Source organism: Notechis scutatus, chromosome 2 (assembly GCF_049901735.1).
Source record: "Notechis scutatus isolate UNSWTSFEM ecotype Mainland chromosome 2, rNotScu1.2, whole genome shotgun sequence".
Classification (NCBI taxonomy): domain Eukaryota; kingdom Metazoa; phylum Chordata; class Lepidosauria; order Squamata; family Elapidae; genus Notechis; species Notechis scutatus.
In genome coordinates, this window is record NC_142010.1 from 237,199,621 (window position 1) to 237,217,853 (window position 18,233).

The 18,233-nt window shown below is 36.1% G+C and overlaps 2 long non-coding RNA genes across 2 annotated transcripts in view; both read left to right on the forward strand.

Moving 5' to 3' along the window:
- Positions 1 to 18,233, forward strand: part of LOC148132562 (uncharacterized) — a 179,127-nt gene that overhangs the window by 41,522 nt on the left and 119,372 nt on the right. The gene's annotated exons all lie outside the window — the stretch shown is intronic.
- LOC148132563 (uncharacterized) overlaps positions 7,188 to 18,233 on the forward strand; it is a 90,934-nt gene continuing 79,888 nt past the window's right edge. The window contains exons 1-2 of the long non-coding RNA XR_015748216.1: positions 7,188 to 7,247; positions 11,512 to 11,592. This is a non-coding gene — a long non-coding RNA (uncharacterized LOC148132563). The remainder of the gene's footprint in view (positions 7,248 to 11,511; positions 11,593 to 18,233) is intronic.

Genomic DNA, 18,233 nt, shown 5'->3' on the forward strand with positions numbered 1-18,233 from the left:
CAAGTAGATTGTAGACAAATGACTACATGGAAGGGACTTGCTAAGTATCTGTGAATGTAGAAAGGGGCATTATAATCAATTAAACATAAACTGAAAGCTGCAAAGGCATGTAGTGATTCTCAGTCTGAATAGGGTGAGAAAACTCTATCTTTTCTCTTTCAGAGTTCCCCTCCCCCTTCCAAAAAAAATTAATAAATTCATTCTGGCAAGTTATTATGGATAGGTTAGGCTGAGAAAGATTGAGTAGCCCAAAGAGATGTTGTGAGCTTCCGTGGCTAAAAATAGGCTTGAATCTGGGTTTGTCCAGTTTTAGCCCAACATCTGGACCAATACATCACAATGGATTTTCATGCTACACTGGCATTCTGTGCAATTGTTCAAGATTACATTAAGAAACAAACATGTGTTGTTGTTTTTTTAAAGGAGTATTATACATCACTATGTGAAGGTTACAGACAGCTATGCCTGGCATATAAATTACTTCTGCAAAAAGTCTGTTCTCTCCTTCACAAATAATTGTGTGAGTAAAAAATACTTGTCTAGATATTTTGCCTAGTCCTTAGGCATTATGGAAGTGAGTCAGCAATCCTGATTCAACTAAGGACATCCAGGATTGTAGGTGAGATCAAAGGATTCAAGTTGATAGCAATGATGAAAACCCTGTTCTTGTTTATGTGTATCACATGTGCAACTGTGAATTTTGATCACCCAATCTTGGGCACTATTTTGACACTCCTTTCTTGTAGATAGTTTAGCTAGTGATAAGTGATGTTTTATATTTCCCTATATCTATAATAATGTTATGATTTCAGAGGGGAAGTAGTAACATGTTAAAATCATTGTAGCTGAGCCACATACCTTTACCAAGGGTTGTAATTTGTGTGACAATGATGCACAATGGCTATGACTATATAGCAAGAATGAGTAAGGTGAAGGCTGGGAACACTTTTCTCTAGCAGGGTTTAAAGCAGTATTTTTCAAACTTGGCAACTTTAAGATGTGTGGACTTCCATTCCCAGAATTGCCCAGCCAGCATTTGAAAACTAGTGGTTTAGAGATATGTAATATTTGAATTTGATATAAACAAGACTCTTTTATATATGGCATAGAGAGCTTTACTGTGGCTGTCTACTGTTCCTTACAGGAACAGTGTCTTTGCTGGGATTCAAAAGGGAAATAGAAAAATATGATCTTGAGTTCTAGAAACATTACATAGATAACCATGGAGACAACCTTATCTCACTGTCCAGTCATCACCCTTGAAACACAATCAGATCTGTTTTGAATCTGTACTCCTGCCTGCCAGCCCAGGAAATGGCATGGCTCCTTTAAGGAACAGGTGCCAGGCATAGCCAGATCAGAAGTATCTTTGTTTGCATTGAACTTGAATATTTATTGCACACCTCTGAGTTTCATGTTTTTTCAGGCCTGAGTTAAAGGCCAACAAATAAAAAATAAACATTAAACCTATTTTAGAGTTTCAGTTGTGTGCTTTCTGCTTCAACCACTATTTTCAGTAATACTGGCCAGAGATGGAGTTTAAAATAAAATGTACCCTGAATTTCATGCCTATAGGATTCTAAACAGATTGAAATTTGGCTTACAAGTTTAGAAACTGTATAAGAGCGCCAAAAGGCAGTTTTTCCCATTTTCTTTAGCACTAAGAATGGCAGCCTGTGAAAGCCTGTGTTGCTTAATAACTGGAACTGGGGGGAAAATACACTTTTTAAGGTGTTTTGTACTGCTATAAACACAATGATTTTTAAAGGTTAGAAAAAAGAAGGTGACTCCTCTCAAACTTCTTATTCGATTTTAATATAAATCAAGCAGCTGCCTAAACCAAGTCAACAAATTAAAGTTATATTTAAAAATAAATAAAAATCCATCTAGAAAAGACAATATGAAACAGGAAGTGCAAAAAGGAACAATTTTATTTCATTATTCCCTTAAAAATGACATAGGAAAAGGATTTACAGTTGAATTGCCAATTTTGAAGCAGAGTTTTCCTAAATTTCATCTATGTATTTATCAGATATCTATGCCACCAATTTTTGAATTTATTGTATTGTATGTCAAGGCTTACCCTGGAACATTGAAGAAATAATACTGTAGCTTATTTTTCAGCAGATAGAAAGTGCATTTTGTTTAATGCTAAGTGAGAAGTAGAAAGAGGATGAGACTCATTCATTAAAAACTGTAGAAAAATTCCCAATTCAAAAGATGTTTGCAGAAATTCTATTTTTCTACAGTTATCTAAATAATTATCAATGGCCACTATAGGAAAATATTTACTAATTTTAATTTAACTATTTGAATTTATATTTTGGCTTTTATTTGTTTTTGTTATCTTTCCTTCTTTCTTTCTGGGGGATTTTTCTTGCAGAGTTACTTGGAAAACCCAAGTTCACTAAAAGAAATTTTGTTGGCCCAGAGTTGGCACCAGCTCTCCATTCCAAGTACCCAAAGGACTCTGGCTATTTTTTCAAACTATATAGAGTGAACTACCATAATTTCTAAATTATGTGGAAAGAACATCAATACTGAAAAGTATGTTGGCATGTTTAATGTTTAAACCCTGGCTCAGGTTGAATCTCAGCATTTTAAAACTGGGTTGACTTTGTTATCCTGAATTTTGCAATTGTGCTACTGCCTTTCTGTTCTCTGAGCTTGATCGTTTCCTTACAGTTAGTCCATTACCTGAATAGGTAACATCATCAGTACTAGTGAATGTTGAGGTTTTCTCCCTGTTTAGGAGTAGCTTACCTGCCAGTGTTGGTGGGAGAGTGGTTATCTCCTTGGGAGTTCCTTCATTAAGTTTTTGTTTACTGCTTAAGGGTTTGTCTGGTATTAATGCCTCCTTATCTACTAATTGCCCTAGTCTTTTTTTCCCCTTTTGGCTTTTTTATTGTCAATTTTGAATGATGTGTAAATGTTGTTTACCTATATGTGCCGACTAATAGCTGAGTTCCAATGTAGGAAATGACCAGGCTGAGCCTGAGGGAGTGGTCAAACATGTCATCAGTGTTGAGTCCCTTTGTGACAACAAGAGATCTAAATCCAGCCAACCTAGAATTCCATTGACTCTTATCTACTGCCAATTTGTAGTTCAGATGCTTGTAGAGAGCTTAAGTTTGCAATAAACCTATGTGTTCATTTGAACTTCCCTGGACTCCTGATTCCCTGCACTTGACAACCAAGCTTCCAGGAATTTCCTAAGTTTTCTGGGTTTGCCTTTTGTAATTTTGTAATTATTTATCTGAAGCAGAAAGAAGATTTTGGATTTTTTTTTTAAAGAAACCTACAACTTTTGATCCATTGAATATGTGAGTCACGTTGGTAAGGGAAGCACTAAAACTTTTTCTAGCACTGAAATCCAGGTACAGCAAAGCAGAGAAGAAACTTTTAACTACCAGGTTCCCAAACTAATTAGGTTGCTGGATTAACCCATGCTTTCATGATAGTTTACCAGCAAAACTAGATTCAATTAATTAATAGATTCAGATGGAGAAAGCTTTAATTAAATTTTCCAACTCTTATTCAGCATCCTTTGCATTAATGTACATTCCCTTTCACACATTGAAATAGCAAGTGAAGAAGAAAAATTGCACAAGAGATTGTTTCTCAAACCAACATACTGATCTTATTACTTATCTAATCTTATGTTTTTATCCCCTCTACAGCTTAGTTTTGAAACATTTTTTTATTTATAGAATTGCCGCCAATATGTTCATATAAACTAATTATCTCTACTTCTTTGATCAAAGCTACTTTTCCACTCAGCTTGCATCTCTGGAATGAGAGGAGAGGAAATTACTTCAGATCCCAGCCCTGAGTATTTTACCCTTTTAAAGGATACTATAAGTCATGCAGGATTGCTTAAGAATAAGAAGGAACTTGAATGAAGCCATATGAATCCAGAAGAAAAGGTTTTTAAATACTACAGAAGCATTTATACCACACTTTTAGTAAGAATTGTTTGGGTTTTTTTTTGAAAACAATTTTATTGATTTTTTAAAAACAAACAAAAGAAACAAAACATAAAATACTACTTTTAGTAAGAATTTTAAGAACTCTATAAGACAAATTATTATTGTTTCTTTTTTGAATTACTGTTTCTGAACTGGGGGTCAAGAAAGTTAACAAGGTAGTCAGAAGTGTGAAATTGAAACCTGGTCTTTTTTTACATGTGCCAAGTTGTAATGTAGTTTGATTTGGGTTGAGCATGTCATGTGAAACATGTAAATTGTGGTTTATTTGATAATAAGAATAGTCTTGATAGTTGAAAATGCAAAGAATCTACAAGTTCTAGTGATAAAAGTGAAAGCATACTGAAAAAAATGAAACTAAAATTAAATATAAACTAATAACATTATATACAATAACCAGCTTTAGAATTGGCAATGAAGATATTCAAGGAGTAGATAGCTTTTGTCTTTTAGGATAAACATCAACAATAAAGGAACAATTAGTCAAGAAATATTCCATAGGTAGAGCAATCATAAATGCCTGATATTTAGATATTGGAATGCATCTCTACCTATAAAATCAGGATTGTGGTTGAGTTATCACAGGACTGTGATACTCAATGGAAGCAAAAATGGATTTTGAAGAAATAGGATAGAATGAATAATGCTGCTTTTGAACTGGAGAACATTCAGGAGAATACCATGGACAGGCAAGAAAACAGCAAATAGGTCGTAGAACAAATGAATTCAGAGATCAAGCATAAATGACCAAGTTTAAATTATTCTCCTTTGGACACATAATGTGAATACCTCGCTCCCTAGAGAAAACTCTAATGCTGGGAAAGGTGGAAAGAAAAAGAAAAGGACAATCAGAAATGAGGTGGATAGAGTCAGTTACAATGTATTAATACTTTGCATTAAACATAAAAGATTATTGCTTGGAACTATTTAAAATCTTTCCTATATTTTTTATTAATCTCATAAATGTCTTCTTTAAAACTATATTCTAAATGTCTAAGTCTGCACTGCTGAGCAATGTATAGTATATACAATACATATATTACTTAGATTTAGTGAAACTTCTATTATGGATGTATAATATAAGTTTTGCCATTGCTACATATTGTCCCATTTCAGTCTCCATTTTTGGATTATTGGCAAGGTTTTTCTTTACCAATATTGTGCCTAATTTGTTCAACATAAATCTTAGTAGATTGCAATATTTTTATTTATGTTTTCAGTACCGTATTAAATCTAATAAAAGTATTTGTGGTTTCAGTTTGAGCTTTATTTTTAGCATCTGAATGTGTTGATGTATTTCTTTCCAATATTTTGATATATTTTTTGACATAATTACTGCATATGACAAAACATTCCTTCTAGCTTGGTAATTATTGACAGAGTTATGTGCCATCTGCAAAGCATTTCATATAATTCATAAATTATAAATCAGAGTAATTTTGAAAATAAAAAGGCCCATAGCTTTTCAAAGAAATTGTCATAGTATAATAATGGCAAATAAACGGGAATCAGCCAATTTTGACTGAACCATGGCAAAATGGTTAAACTAGAAGTACCTGTTTTCTTTTCCCTTTTAGGAGGGCTCTCCAAACACATTGCCCCCAATTGTTATGAAGTTGCTGTTGGCTGCATAAGTGGTTTTATGTTTATAGGTTTCTTCTCCAAAAATGATGCTCTTGTTTCTTCTCCATAGCTAATAGCCTGGGTATGTGCAGGAGGCCAAATGGAGCAAGCAATAATACATGGGAGGTGTCATGATGTCATGTCCTTCTCATCATAGATTCAGGCTGAACGTTAATATATAATTTGTTCACAGTAACAGCAGGCCAGCATTGAAACTGATCACAAGGAGAAGCAGCTGTGGCCTCCTCCTTGCAGAATGGGTTTGCAGCTGAGTTGATGCAATCTATCATCCTGTTTTAATCGGGATTCCTGGACTGAACAGGGAGGTTGTCTCAATGACTCCTTGAAATTGTTCCAAGATAGAACGATAGGATGGTGGATAAATTTTAATTAATTTGTTTGTTTGTTTTTTAAAAAAAGAAAATATGCATATAGACATCCATTGTACAAATTATACAATATGCCACTTTGCCCCGAGCAAGACAAATTGTTCAACCAGAGATCTTGTCAAGAATTAATATTGATTCAAGTTATATCAATTCACTTATGTAATATTCGGTCAAAAATCTCTTAAGAAACCAAGGTAATCGTACTCCCTTAAATGGGAGAAAGGTCTCAGTGCAAAGGAGCTGGACATGGAAGAAGAACCAAATTAAATGATACCAGTAAATAAAGTTCTTGGTTTCTGCTTAAAAACACTGAAATTTTACATAAATATACCTGGAATTGACACTCTTTTACCCCTTTTACTACCAAGTCCACTGGCTGAACTTCATCCCTGGTAATGTTGGAATACAACTATGGAAATCAAAATCAGTATTTTACATGCCATTGACAACAGGTCATGTAATGAAGGATTTCCTTCCACCTTCCTGTCAAATGTCCTTGATTTGTAGGGTAGCAACGTCTCTACTGAAAGGAATGAATGGATAGATTCTGCCTCAATCCCTACAAACTGCCCAAGGACACTGGTTTGTGTAACTGTTACTCATTGTTTTAAATACTATGCATAATATTCCAAGGCTGCCCAGTTTGTATTTTTTGTTTATAGAAAAGGAAATTAAAACATTACCACCTATAACCTCCAATGGAAATTATAGGCAATTGTGTTCAGGGATTTCCCACCTGAAACCTTGTTGCTTTTTGCAGGTCCTTAAACCACCCCAATTGCTCTCTGAGACTCTGCAGGTTCCCAAGTGTGTCTGAAATACAACTTTTCTGCTTATCTATACAACCTACTGGTGAAAGCTAAAATGACTGAAACATATTCAACTGGTATATAGGCTCATTATTAGGCTGGAAAACATCCAAGGTTATAAAATGCACTTTTAATAACAAATGGATATTGGATGTTTATCTTCAGTTGCTTGCTATTAAAAAAATATCTGTCAAAATGAGCACTATACGGTTCATTTTCTGCCTTGACTTTAATTTTGAGGTTGTTATGCAGTTTTGTGTGTTTCATTAGGATGCTTGCTGTGACAAAATATTGGTACCAACATTTTCATTCCAGCAATGCTGAATATAGAAAGGGAGTTTCATTTTCTACATTTGTCCTGGAGGCATTACTCAGAGGTACAACATTTGATTTTCATTCCAGATTTATTGGACTATCACATTTGAAGGAGGAAAGGCTGGGTGAGTCCTCTTTCTGAAACTCTGCAATTCTGGCAGTTACGATTCTAACATTACTGGGGGGTGCCAGGTTGAGAAATGCCAAAAGTCTGTCTCAGTATAAAGGGAACCTCATAATATTCATATTCAGGTTATATCCTGAAGCACAGCAGAGGTGCTGTGTTTTGGTTTCTTTCTTTCTTTTTCTTTTTTGACAAGGAGTCTATTGTGAAATCAGAAAGTAATGTATACACTGTGGGCAATTATAGATGCAACAATACTTCCTCCAAATCTTGGAGCAACAATTGTGGATATACAGCCTGAGGGCCATAGTGGGTGTGACAATGTTTACAAAATTAGTAATTCAAAGATTGGCTTCTTTTAAATGGCAGTCTTGATGAACCAGTATGGACCAGTCTCTGATATGTTGTGTAGGGATTTTAAAGCTGTTTATAACAAGTTCAATCCAGAGTAAGAAGGTATGTGTACCTATTGATTTAGAAGAAAAGTTCACAATTACCCCACTGCATGCTCATTTCTTCCACTGTGAGCAGATTGTGCAAGGCTGTGCCAAATTTGCAACCATGGTAATAGGAAAGAACTGAAAACTTCTCCTTATATATGGCCCTGTACACTTCATTATTTCCCTTTTTAAAAATTCATACAGCATAGAAATGATATACTCTATCAGGTTGGCCCTAAAAGAAGTCCCTTAAATTATTAACATAGTTTTGAAATTAATGTGCATTAAAAATATCAGATTTTAGAATCGTACAGCTGGAAGGGCCCATTCTGATTGTTGAATTCAACCTCCTGATGCATGTAGGAATCCAGCTCAAAACAAGATTGAAAAACAGCTCTATTTTTTTTACACATGATCAATGAAGGAGAGCTCACAATTTCCTTCAGTAATAACCCAGTTATTACTAGTAACATTAATAAAAGCAGCAGCAACAACAGCTCAAATCAACCCACTGCAGCAATGAAGGCCTCTTCACAGAAGGTTATTATAATCAACCATGCTAGTCAAATAGAGTTGGTAGACAGATGTTTTTCAGCTTCCTAGGGCTGGAACAGAATGACTGACCTCAAATCACCCAGCTGGCTTCCATGCCTAAGGAAGGACTAGAATCTGGGTCATCCTGTTCCTAGTCCAACCCCCTAAGCGGTATACCACACTGGTGCTCTCTCTCTCACTCTCTCTCTCTCTCTCTATTATATCAATCCCTCCCTTCCCCCCGCAGGCATTAGCAATTTGGTTCTTTGCTGATCCAAGAGATTGAATTGTTTTTCTCTCCGCAGTGAATATAAATAAAGTCAAACTTTAAAAGGAACGGGCTAGAAATTAGATGAACTGACAACAACAAATGAAATCCACCAGGGCCTGGAAACATGCAACAATTTTGTGCCAGTCTCTAACTTTTGGAGTACAAATCTCCTGAGCTGTCTTAAGATTCATCTGTTCCCATCCAGAACAGCTATGCAAATCAGCGTTCCCATCAACAACATTGGGGAGCAGATGGAAAGGGCCTGAGGGAAGTTGGCATACAGGGGATCTCGTATGTGCCTGATCCTCTCAGAAGTGCCTGTATATAATTCCCATGGCCTTACACTCATAAAGTGATTACCTCAAAGTAAAATAGAATGGAATACTAATAGGTGGAATTCTGCCTGGGGATATGCAGGCATTTCACTCCTCTTATTAAAAACTGGGCAAAGCTCAGGCATCACTTGAAGGTACAGAAAGTTCTTCCAACAGGGGTTCTTTGAGAGGAAGCATTATTCACAGGGCTTGGAAGAGAGTGGTTGTCATGCCATCATGGAGTGGTCTTCTTTGAAAAATCCACATCTTGAACCAAATGCTGTTTCTCACCCTTGTTACATCTCAAGTCCAGTCCATCAGATATAGCAAGGATAATACTCAAAGGTGGACAAACACCATATCGCGCAGTCCTTGAACATGTTTTTTCACTGAAATAAATCATGGGGTTGATCATTATTTTGAAACAAAAATGGGAATGGGAATGGGAATGTTAGAGTGAGTCCCATAACTTCCTTGGCATGTGTACAGAAATGTTCAATCTCCTACCCCACCCTAAAGCTTTTGAAAATCCCTGAAAATCCCAGCCTTGCACACTTGTATAATGAAGCTTTATGCACTTTGTATCATTACTTCATCTATTGAGGCTGTATCTCCCCACATAAGCTACATGGACACACATACATATGCACACACATATTCATAGGAAGTTAAAATAAGGTCATATCAGAAATGAAGGAAAATAATTGCAATGCTTAAATAGATCAATATTAATTTAGTCTAGTAATTTTTCCCCCTACTACAAATACTATTTTACTTAGGAACATTCCTATTATCGTTGATACCTACTCTTTGAAGGGATGATGACTTTTTCCTTGAAAGAAACTAGAAAGCCATGAATACATATTATGGAATATAAATATGGAATCATGTTATAAGTCTAGATTATATGTCCTTTATTAAATAGAACTTTTTATTTAAAATACAATTAGTATGATACGAAACTAATACCATTCTCTCTCTCTCTCTCTCTCTCTCTCTCTCTCTCTCTCTCTCTCTATATATATATATATATATATATATATATATATATATATATTTTTTTCTGATATATATATATATATGTGGATCTTGTTATGGGTTTCTATAGATTATATACTGATATCTCATTCATCATCTTCAGGCTCTGTCTTCAGCTCTGTGCTTCTCAGGTGATAAGAAACACAGAGCTGAAGACAGAAGCCTGAAGATGATGAATGAGACTTCACGTCTGATACTTAACTCGGAGAAAGTAACAAAGATCCATATATATATATATATATATATATATATATATATATATACACACACACACACACACACATATGAATAAAAAAAAAATAGAAGATAGAGAAAATAAAAAGGGAAAAAAAGAATATAAAGAAAAAAGAAAAAATATAAAAAGTTATTACTACTTCATCATAAGTGTAAACAATTTTCATAACTTATCACCTTCTCTTAAAATGCAACAAACATTTTCTTCTTCCCATATCCCACCTCTTAAAATTCTTCATTTCAGTCCTGATCAGAAAAAGTCCTTTAAGGATTACCAGAGACAACAGTGTATCTATTTTAGTCTTGATCAAATAAATGAACTTTATATTCCTTCCTTTGCTTTTTAACAACCTAGTCATTTGCTTTTTAACAACCTAGTCCTTTGCTTTTTAACCATCTGGATCTTTAGTCCCTTCAAATAATGTCCCAGAATTTTATTTCTTTTCATTCATCTCCTCTCAGAAAATTTTTCTAAGATTTAACAAGATTCTTTTGCAAATTCCATAGAAGAAAATTATCTAGGCCAGCTCTTGATCTATTATTTTGATTATAAAGACATCAGATGTTTTTTTTTTTTTTTGGGGGGGTATGTCCAATGTAGGATTTTTTCCCACATCATTTTTGTAGCTTGTCATTTTTAAATTCACTGTCAGATCACTTCCAGTCTTGTCCAGTAAAACTTATTCCTTTTCTATAATATCTTTTCAACACATCTAATCATAGAAATAGACACTCTTAAGATTAATTTCTGAGTCCATTGTTAAAAAATAAATCCTTCAATGCATCAAGTGTTACAGTATGTTGGCAGACAATTTAGCTTTCACAGACCCATGTAAGGGTTTTGGGAAACCTAGGGGTCATCAGGCCACACTTTGAGAAATATTTTAGAGAAGCTAAGTTTCATGAAACTATATTTCATTTTCATATCACCATTGAACTTTCTTTTTCATCTACAAGCAAATGCATACCAAGTCTTGAAATGTACTTTACTATGCTTTAGTGAAGTCTATATTATAATAAATGTGACATGCAATGACATTTTGGTGATTTTTCTTCCCCTTTGAGACTTTTTGCTCCCAAAATAAAATGCATGTCAGATTCTTTTGGCTACTGAACTGTATGGTTATAATTCTAGGGTATCTGTAAACCAACATATCATTAGTTATAGAGAAGTATAAATTATGAATCCAGTCATACTGGAAGTGGTTGAAAAATTTCTCCCTTATAGAAAGTGACAAATTTTCCATCACTGGTATAAATTTGTTTTTTCACTTCAAGTTCAGGAATACAGACCTTGTTGATATCGATTATCTTCTGAAGATAATTTCATAGGATGTAAACCCACAATATATCAAATTACATATTGCAAAGCAAAATTTCTCCTTAGGATGAGAAATGTTTAGTGTAATATAAACACAACCTATTCTATTACAGTTTCACATGCCTTCTTCTTTTTGGGAAGTTGGATTACAGCCAGTGAGACTCTGGATAACCCCCTCCCCTAGTCAAGGAAATGTAAGTAATTATCTTTAAGCCAAGGCCAACTAACCTCACAGGGTTTTTAATAGCAGAATACAATTGTGGGAGGGAATACAGAAAGATGTAATGTAATACAATAACTTATTCATTAGAGAAGCAGAATTCTATTTTTTCATATAAGGAGAAATATAGTAGTCGGTTTATCTATAACATATTTATTTTATTATTTTTATTTATTTATTTGTCAAAAGCTTACAATACAACAGAAACAAGAATAAACATAAGTTTAAATACAAGAAATAGGAACTAATAATTGGGAACAATAGGCCAGGGACAGTAGGCATGATTGTGTACTTATGCATGCCCCATACAGACCTCTTAGGAATGGGGAGGAGAAGCTGCTGTTTATTAGAAAATATAAATGACAAATAATTCTGGGTGACTAACAATACAAATTAATATAAAATAAAAATGCAGTTAAAACAAACTTTCTAAAGACAATAGCTGAAGCTTCTCACACATCTTAATCCTCTAAGCGGCCTATATCAGATTCCATTAAGAACCCAGTCCTAATACCTGAGAGAAAAGTCAGATTTTCGTGGATTTACCATTGAAATAGTCAATCACAATTACACACGTCCAACTCATAGTTCTCCTCCTTGGATTTACTACCTTTATATACCATCTTGTCAATTTGGTGGTTAACATATTATGATAATGACATATATGATTTAGTATTTTCAATGCAAAAGGCAAATGGATAGATGAATGGATTTTAAAATGGAGGCCAAAATAAGACAAAAATAAGCAAGTTCAAAGGTCAGGTATTCATTGAGACAGTATGACAGAAAGCATTTTGGCCATGTATCATAAAGTTCTTCCTAACAATGCTTTACTTCCAATGCAGAGAAGCTTAACCACTGGTCATCCTGTCTATGTCTAGTAGTTCTTACCATCAAAGAACCAGTTCCCATAAGTTGTATTTTAGAATTTCTCAGAGGAACAGTGTTAAACACAACCAGATTATGCACGCATAAATGCATCAGCACAGAACTTTGGATGCAAGCTATTTTTAGAGAGCACTTTTATAAGGGAACTGACTTTGATGCAATACATCTGTGTTCTTGCTACACAAATAAAAGGAACAGATTTGTCTCTCACATAACCTGGTCTATATCAAATTTTATGGCAGGTGTCTGGCCAATGAAATGAAAGATACCACTGGTGAAGAAATATTTTCACAACAGAATAGCAAGCCTTAGAGTCTCCAAAGAGTTTAGTTCACCAGTGCCTACAAAGATGGAAGAGGGAAAGAGAGCTCTTTTTAAAGCAGGGATAAAATTATTTTTCCATGTGCAGAGGAAGTAGGTTCAGGAGACTCATGGGAAATATAGTTGACAGTAGTTGTCTTTTATTTAATAATTATATAAATTCCTTAAACATGAAAGTATGTGTGTTTCACCATACTGAAAATGACTTTTACCGTTAAACACATCCAAGACAATGAAATCATAATTTTCATATCCTCCTTCAGTGCCTATAATTTCAGCTATAAAAGGAGAATAAAAAGATACCTTAACTAGAGTGAATTATTGCTCTCCTAAGTTTAGGATTAGCACATATACAGCCAGGGGTGGGATTCAAATTTTTTAACAACCGGTTCTGTGGGCATGGCTTGGTTGGTGGGCATGGCTTGGTGGTCATGTGACTGGGTGGGTGTGGCCAAATCAAGATCACTCACATCAAGGCACACATCTCCTCGCCTGGCCTCTCATGACTGTTGGGATGCTGCAACAATCGTAATTGTGAAAAACGGTCATGTCACTTTTTTCAGTGCCATAGTAACTTTGAATGGTCACTCGACACAAGCCAAGTACCAGCAAAGAATGGGGGAAAACCTCCAGAGAAGTTCCAGAGACAGGAAGTCTAGTCCTGCCAAGAATGTAATAAGGGTTAACGAGAGGCAGTTTCTGTAAGCAACACCAGAATGTTTCCTTCCTGCCTTCATTACAGGATTAGGCCAGTAATTTCTTCTAACAACCGGTTCTCCGAACTGCTTAAAATGTTAACAACCAGTTCTAGCGAATAGGTGCGAACCTGTAGAATCCCACCCCTGTATACAGCCCCTTGTTCTTTTATTCATTCTTCGCCATATTCTCTTTCTTTTCAATCCCTGCTCATCAGTAACCTTGATTTCTGGCAATGGACTACCAGAACTGCATTGGCTGGTTCAGGCCAGTTATCTAGTAAAGGCCTTTTGAGGTTCCTAAGAGGTTCTCAGGGTATCGACTAACAGGCCTTCTCTGTGGTGGCCCCACTCTGTAGAACATAGGTGTCAAACCTGATTTCATTGAGGGCTACACCAGGGTTGTGTTTGACCTCTGGGGGCTGTGGTGGGCATGGCTGAAGTGGGTATGGCCGGGGTAGGCATGGCTGAGGTGGGCATGGCCTGGGTGCACATGGCCAGGGTGGACATGGCCAGCTCAACATCACTCATGTCGGGGGGGGGGGCTGGTGGCCCAGGGAGAACTGGGGGGATCCATTGTCTTCAGTGAGGAAGGCAAGACCAGGGAGAATGCCATGCCCTTGTCCTCCAGAGAAGCCTCACAATCCCTCTCAGGCCACACAGAGACGCCCAGACATTGGTGAAGGCTGCACAGAACCCTAGACAGTGGAGGGCAAGTGCCCAGCCCAACCCTCCTTCTCCAAGGGAGTGCCCAGCTTCACTTACCTCCTGAGGCTCCTGCTGCTATTCTCACTCTCCTTGTCCAGGTTGCTCATGGTGTGTGCAGAAGGGCAAAGTGTGTGGGTCAGAAGGAGGGCCACTCACTCTCCACAGAGAAGACCCAGCTTTGTAACCAAAGCATCCTCAGCAATGGGAAACCACCAGGAGAGATCAGGAGGAGGAGACAAGGGAATGGCAAAAAGGGCAGCAAGCTGCTGGTGCCCAAGTGCTAAGGAAGGACTTCTCTTAAATTTAAAAAAATATGATATATTCAGATATCATGTTTGGTATGGGCCTTGAAGCAATCTAATTCCCAGTATGAATGCTTAGTATGAAAGTCAGTATGAATGCCCAGTATGAATGCCCAGTATGAAAGTCTCATATTTTTCTTAGGGGAAAACATGAATGGACAATGAAATCTTTCACCTCTACTAACTTTCATCTACATTTTGTCCATTCACTAAAGCACTTTCAAAAGTCAACATGAGAACATTGAATACCAACAGCATTGTATGATTGTTTTATTCCAAGCCAAAATCCCCTTTCCAATTGAAAATTTCTAGTGTAACCTGACATTTGTTGATGGCAGAATCTGGAAGCTAAGAGAAGCGTATGTGACATCCAAGGGATACTAGGTTAGTTATAGGCCAAGCTGAGTAATCAGAAAAGTATCACAAGAAAAGGCAGTGGCCAACCACGTCAAGAAAACATATATTTCTGTAAAACCATCAGGTGCCAAGCCGAAAATGAAGGAAACTAAAGATCAATGGATAGCAGGCATGCTCAGAGTTGCATCATTACTGACAATGCCCTCAGTCTAACCTCTCACTTTTCAAAGATGGTTATTTATCATTTACCTGGGTACATACCTTAGAAATACAGAGGGAAGCTTGGAATCAAAGACTGCCTAAATCACCAAAAGAATCAGTGCTTCTGCTAATCAGAAAAAAAATGAACTTGCTGAGAACTTGCTGACCAGATTTACTTCAAAGCCTCTATATAAACCAATCTATAACACACAGTTTCCATCTGTAAACCATCGTCAAGCAGCTAATTATTTAGCATTACAGCTTTACTTCTTTGTAAAATCTTCTATATGGCATAACACAATCAATGACTCCACCAAAAAATCCAGTAAAAAATTCATGGATAATTTTTCATACTGAAATATTCCTCTTCTATGTAGAGTTGCTACGCACAGCAAAATAGACCATCAGGGTTCTACTGTACAGCATTTTACACACCATTTTACACAAAGGACTTTGGAATGAAAGATTTATATAAGTGTACATTTAGATTTGTCTTCTAATTGGCACACAGAAACAGAACATATTCTTAAGTAATCTCTAAGTCTTAGCCAAGCTGATTGCTTTGCAGTTTTGTGCAAATGATGAGTTGCTTCCAAGTTGAGATCTGCTCTGCCAAGTTCAAGCTAAGAGCAAGCCAAGTTTTAACTTCCTGTAAATGAAAAGTCATTATGAAACACTAGGATGAATTACCGAAAGCTTGGTGCATGATACAGATACAAGGAAAAACCCCTCTGTAGAATGGGAAAGTGTTCAGCTATAGCTACATTTAAACAATAGAATAATTTACAGTCTGCCTCATTTAGCTCCTCATTTACACGAGAAATGTATGTTCTGAGTATTTTGTTAAAAACAGGCCTTCATTGGGATGATTTTAAATATCAATTCAGATTACTGTAAACATATGCAAAAAATTGCTTAGCTAAAATAATAAATGCATGAATAGCATCAAGACAAGAACCAACAAAATACACAAGGAGCAAAGTGGATCAGCCATTCAGCAGTTGCCTTAAATGCCTTTCGGAATCAAATATTTGTATGTGTTCTGTCATGGTTTGTTGAAATCAGCTTTGGCAAAAGGATTCCAAGGTAATAAGCACAAAAAGCAGTACTGGTGGCAAAAGTAGAATGGGCCACCCACATGAACTTGTGGTTCTGACTTTTAAAGTTATTAAAGTTTGAGGTGGGACTATCTCAGAGACTCCCCCTACTTCACCAATGAAGTATCTGGACTTCTTTCCAAAGTATTTATTTATTTAGAATATGGTAAATACATGGACTTTTAGTGGTTCAAATATTAATGTCCAGTTCATCCAGCCATTAAGGAGAGGGTGGTCTATGTTGAAAAAAATCAGACATTGGGCCAGTGTAAGCTCTTGATGGACATTTGGACACAATGTGATAGATATTTTGTCAAGGGGCACCACAGTCACACTGAGGGGTAGAGACAAGACCTCACTTAAACAATGAATCCTGGCAGATACCATGTTGGGTACAGATCCTGTTCAGAGTTGACCAATGCTGGCGAGGAAGGTCAAAACTTGGCACCTTTTGTGTAGGGTCATCTATGTAACTAGCCTGAATCTGGGTGTTCAGCAGCCCATTTAGCTTTCCACTGTGTGTTGATGTCAAAGTTCTTAGACAGTAAGTTGTTGAGTGAGTGTCAGAGAGGGCTCTGTTAGACATGTGGGAAGGGCCTTTTGCTCTCAATATATAGAATGCATCCCCCTTGCAAATTGAAACTAGTCCCTATTCTTTCTGGCTTTAAAAAAGGAGTTGGCATCTTTCCAGAGAAGTTCTGGAAACCTGAAATTTTGGGGGGAATCATCTCCCATGTTGTTTTATTCTTTTCTGTTGTGCACCTCTGGATAAAATCTGGCATCCAAATAATAATCAATAACCACAACTTAAATATGAATATTAAAGAATATGAATTTAATTGACAATAAATCCTGCAGGTAACCTATTTTAGTCAATGTAATAAAAGGGGCTACAAATAGCCATAAAAGTGACTAGGGTACATGGAAAGAAGGGTCAGCTAATTTTTATAATGTTTTGTCTGAATAAACTGACTAATGACATTATTTCCAGAAAATGAGAGAATTGAAGATATGTAGTATGCTTGACAAATTAATGCTACTGTCTATGAATAGTGAACAATATAGATGAAAGCAAACTGTATCTCCCTCTCCCTCTTACATCCCTTTCTACTGTCTCAATCCAGAACATAGAGATACTATCCAAGGATCATGATGGTATCAATGAGTGCACAATACTAAAACATTTCTATGGAGTCTCAATATTAAGCCATGAGCCCTGTCTTTTACCTCTGTCCCAATTGTAGCTACTAAGGGCAAAGGTTTGGTTTAGCTTCTGTCCACTATGTTCTCTACAAACTGGCTTCATATTGACTAATATTAGTTATTGCCGTGTTTTTCAAACTTGGCAAATTTAAGATGTGTGAACCTTAACTCCCAGTATTCCTAAGCCAGTATTAGAAGTTAAAGTCCATACAACTTAAAGTTGCCAAGTTTGAAAAACACTGAGTTATACTACATAGTATACTTTAGCACAGCGACCCCCAATTTCCAGCTCTATGGACTCTGTAGAGATATTGGGGGGAGAGGAGATGGTTTTGTGTATGCTGCTTGCACAAATACAATTCACGTACTTGCATGCTCGCCGACCTCTTGGGTGGCCCAGCTCCCAATGGGCCCCAAACTGGGGGTTGGGGACCCCTGTTTTAGAAGTAACAAGATTTTTGTTTCCTAGTTTACTTAGAGAATATCTGCATAAAAGGAACTCATACCGACACCTTGTAACACCTTTTATTTTACTCTTATATTTTTTTTACTGCCACGCAAATTCAGATATATCCTTCTGCCACTGAATAAATAGTGTATCAGTTGTCAAAACAGGTACTGCTAAAACAAAATACTATTCTAGGGAAAACATTCATTTTTATCACAGAAATTACAAAGACAATTGTAATTTTTCCTATCTTAATATGTTTTTTAAATTTCATTCTGTGCCTTAATTATTTTGAAATAACATATTTGTTATAGTGATGCCTATATATTTTACCTTCTTCCCCAAACCCATTTTGTTCATTAATTCTATTTAATCTTTTGTTTTCATATTTTTGT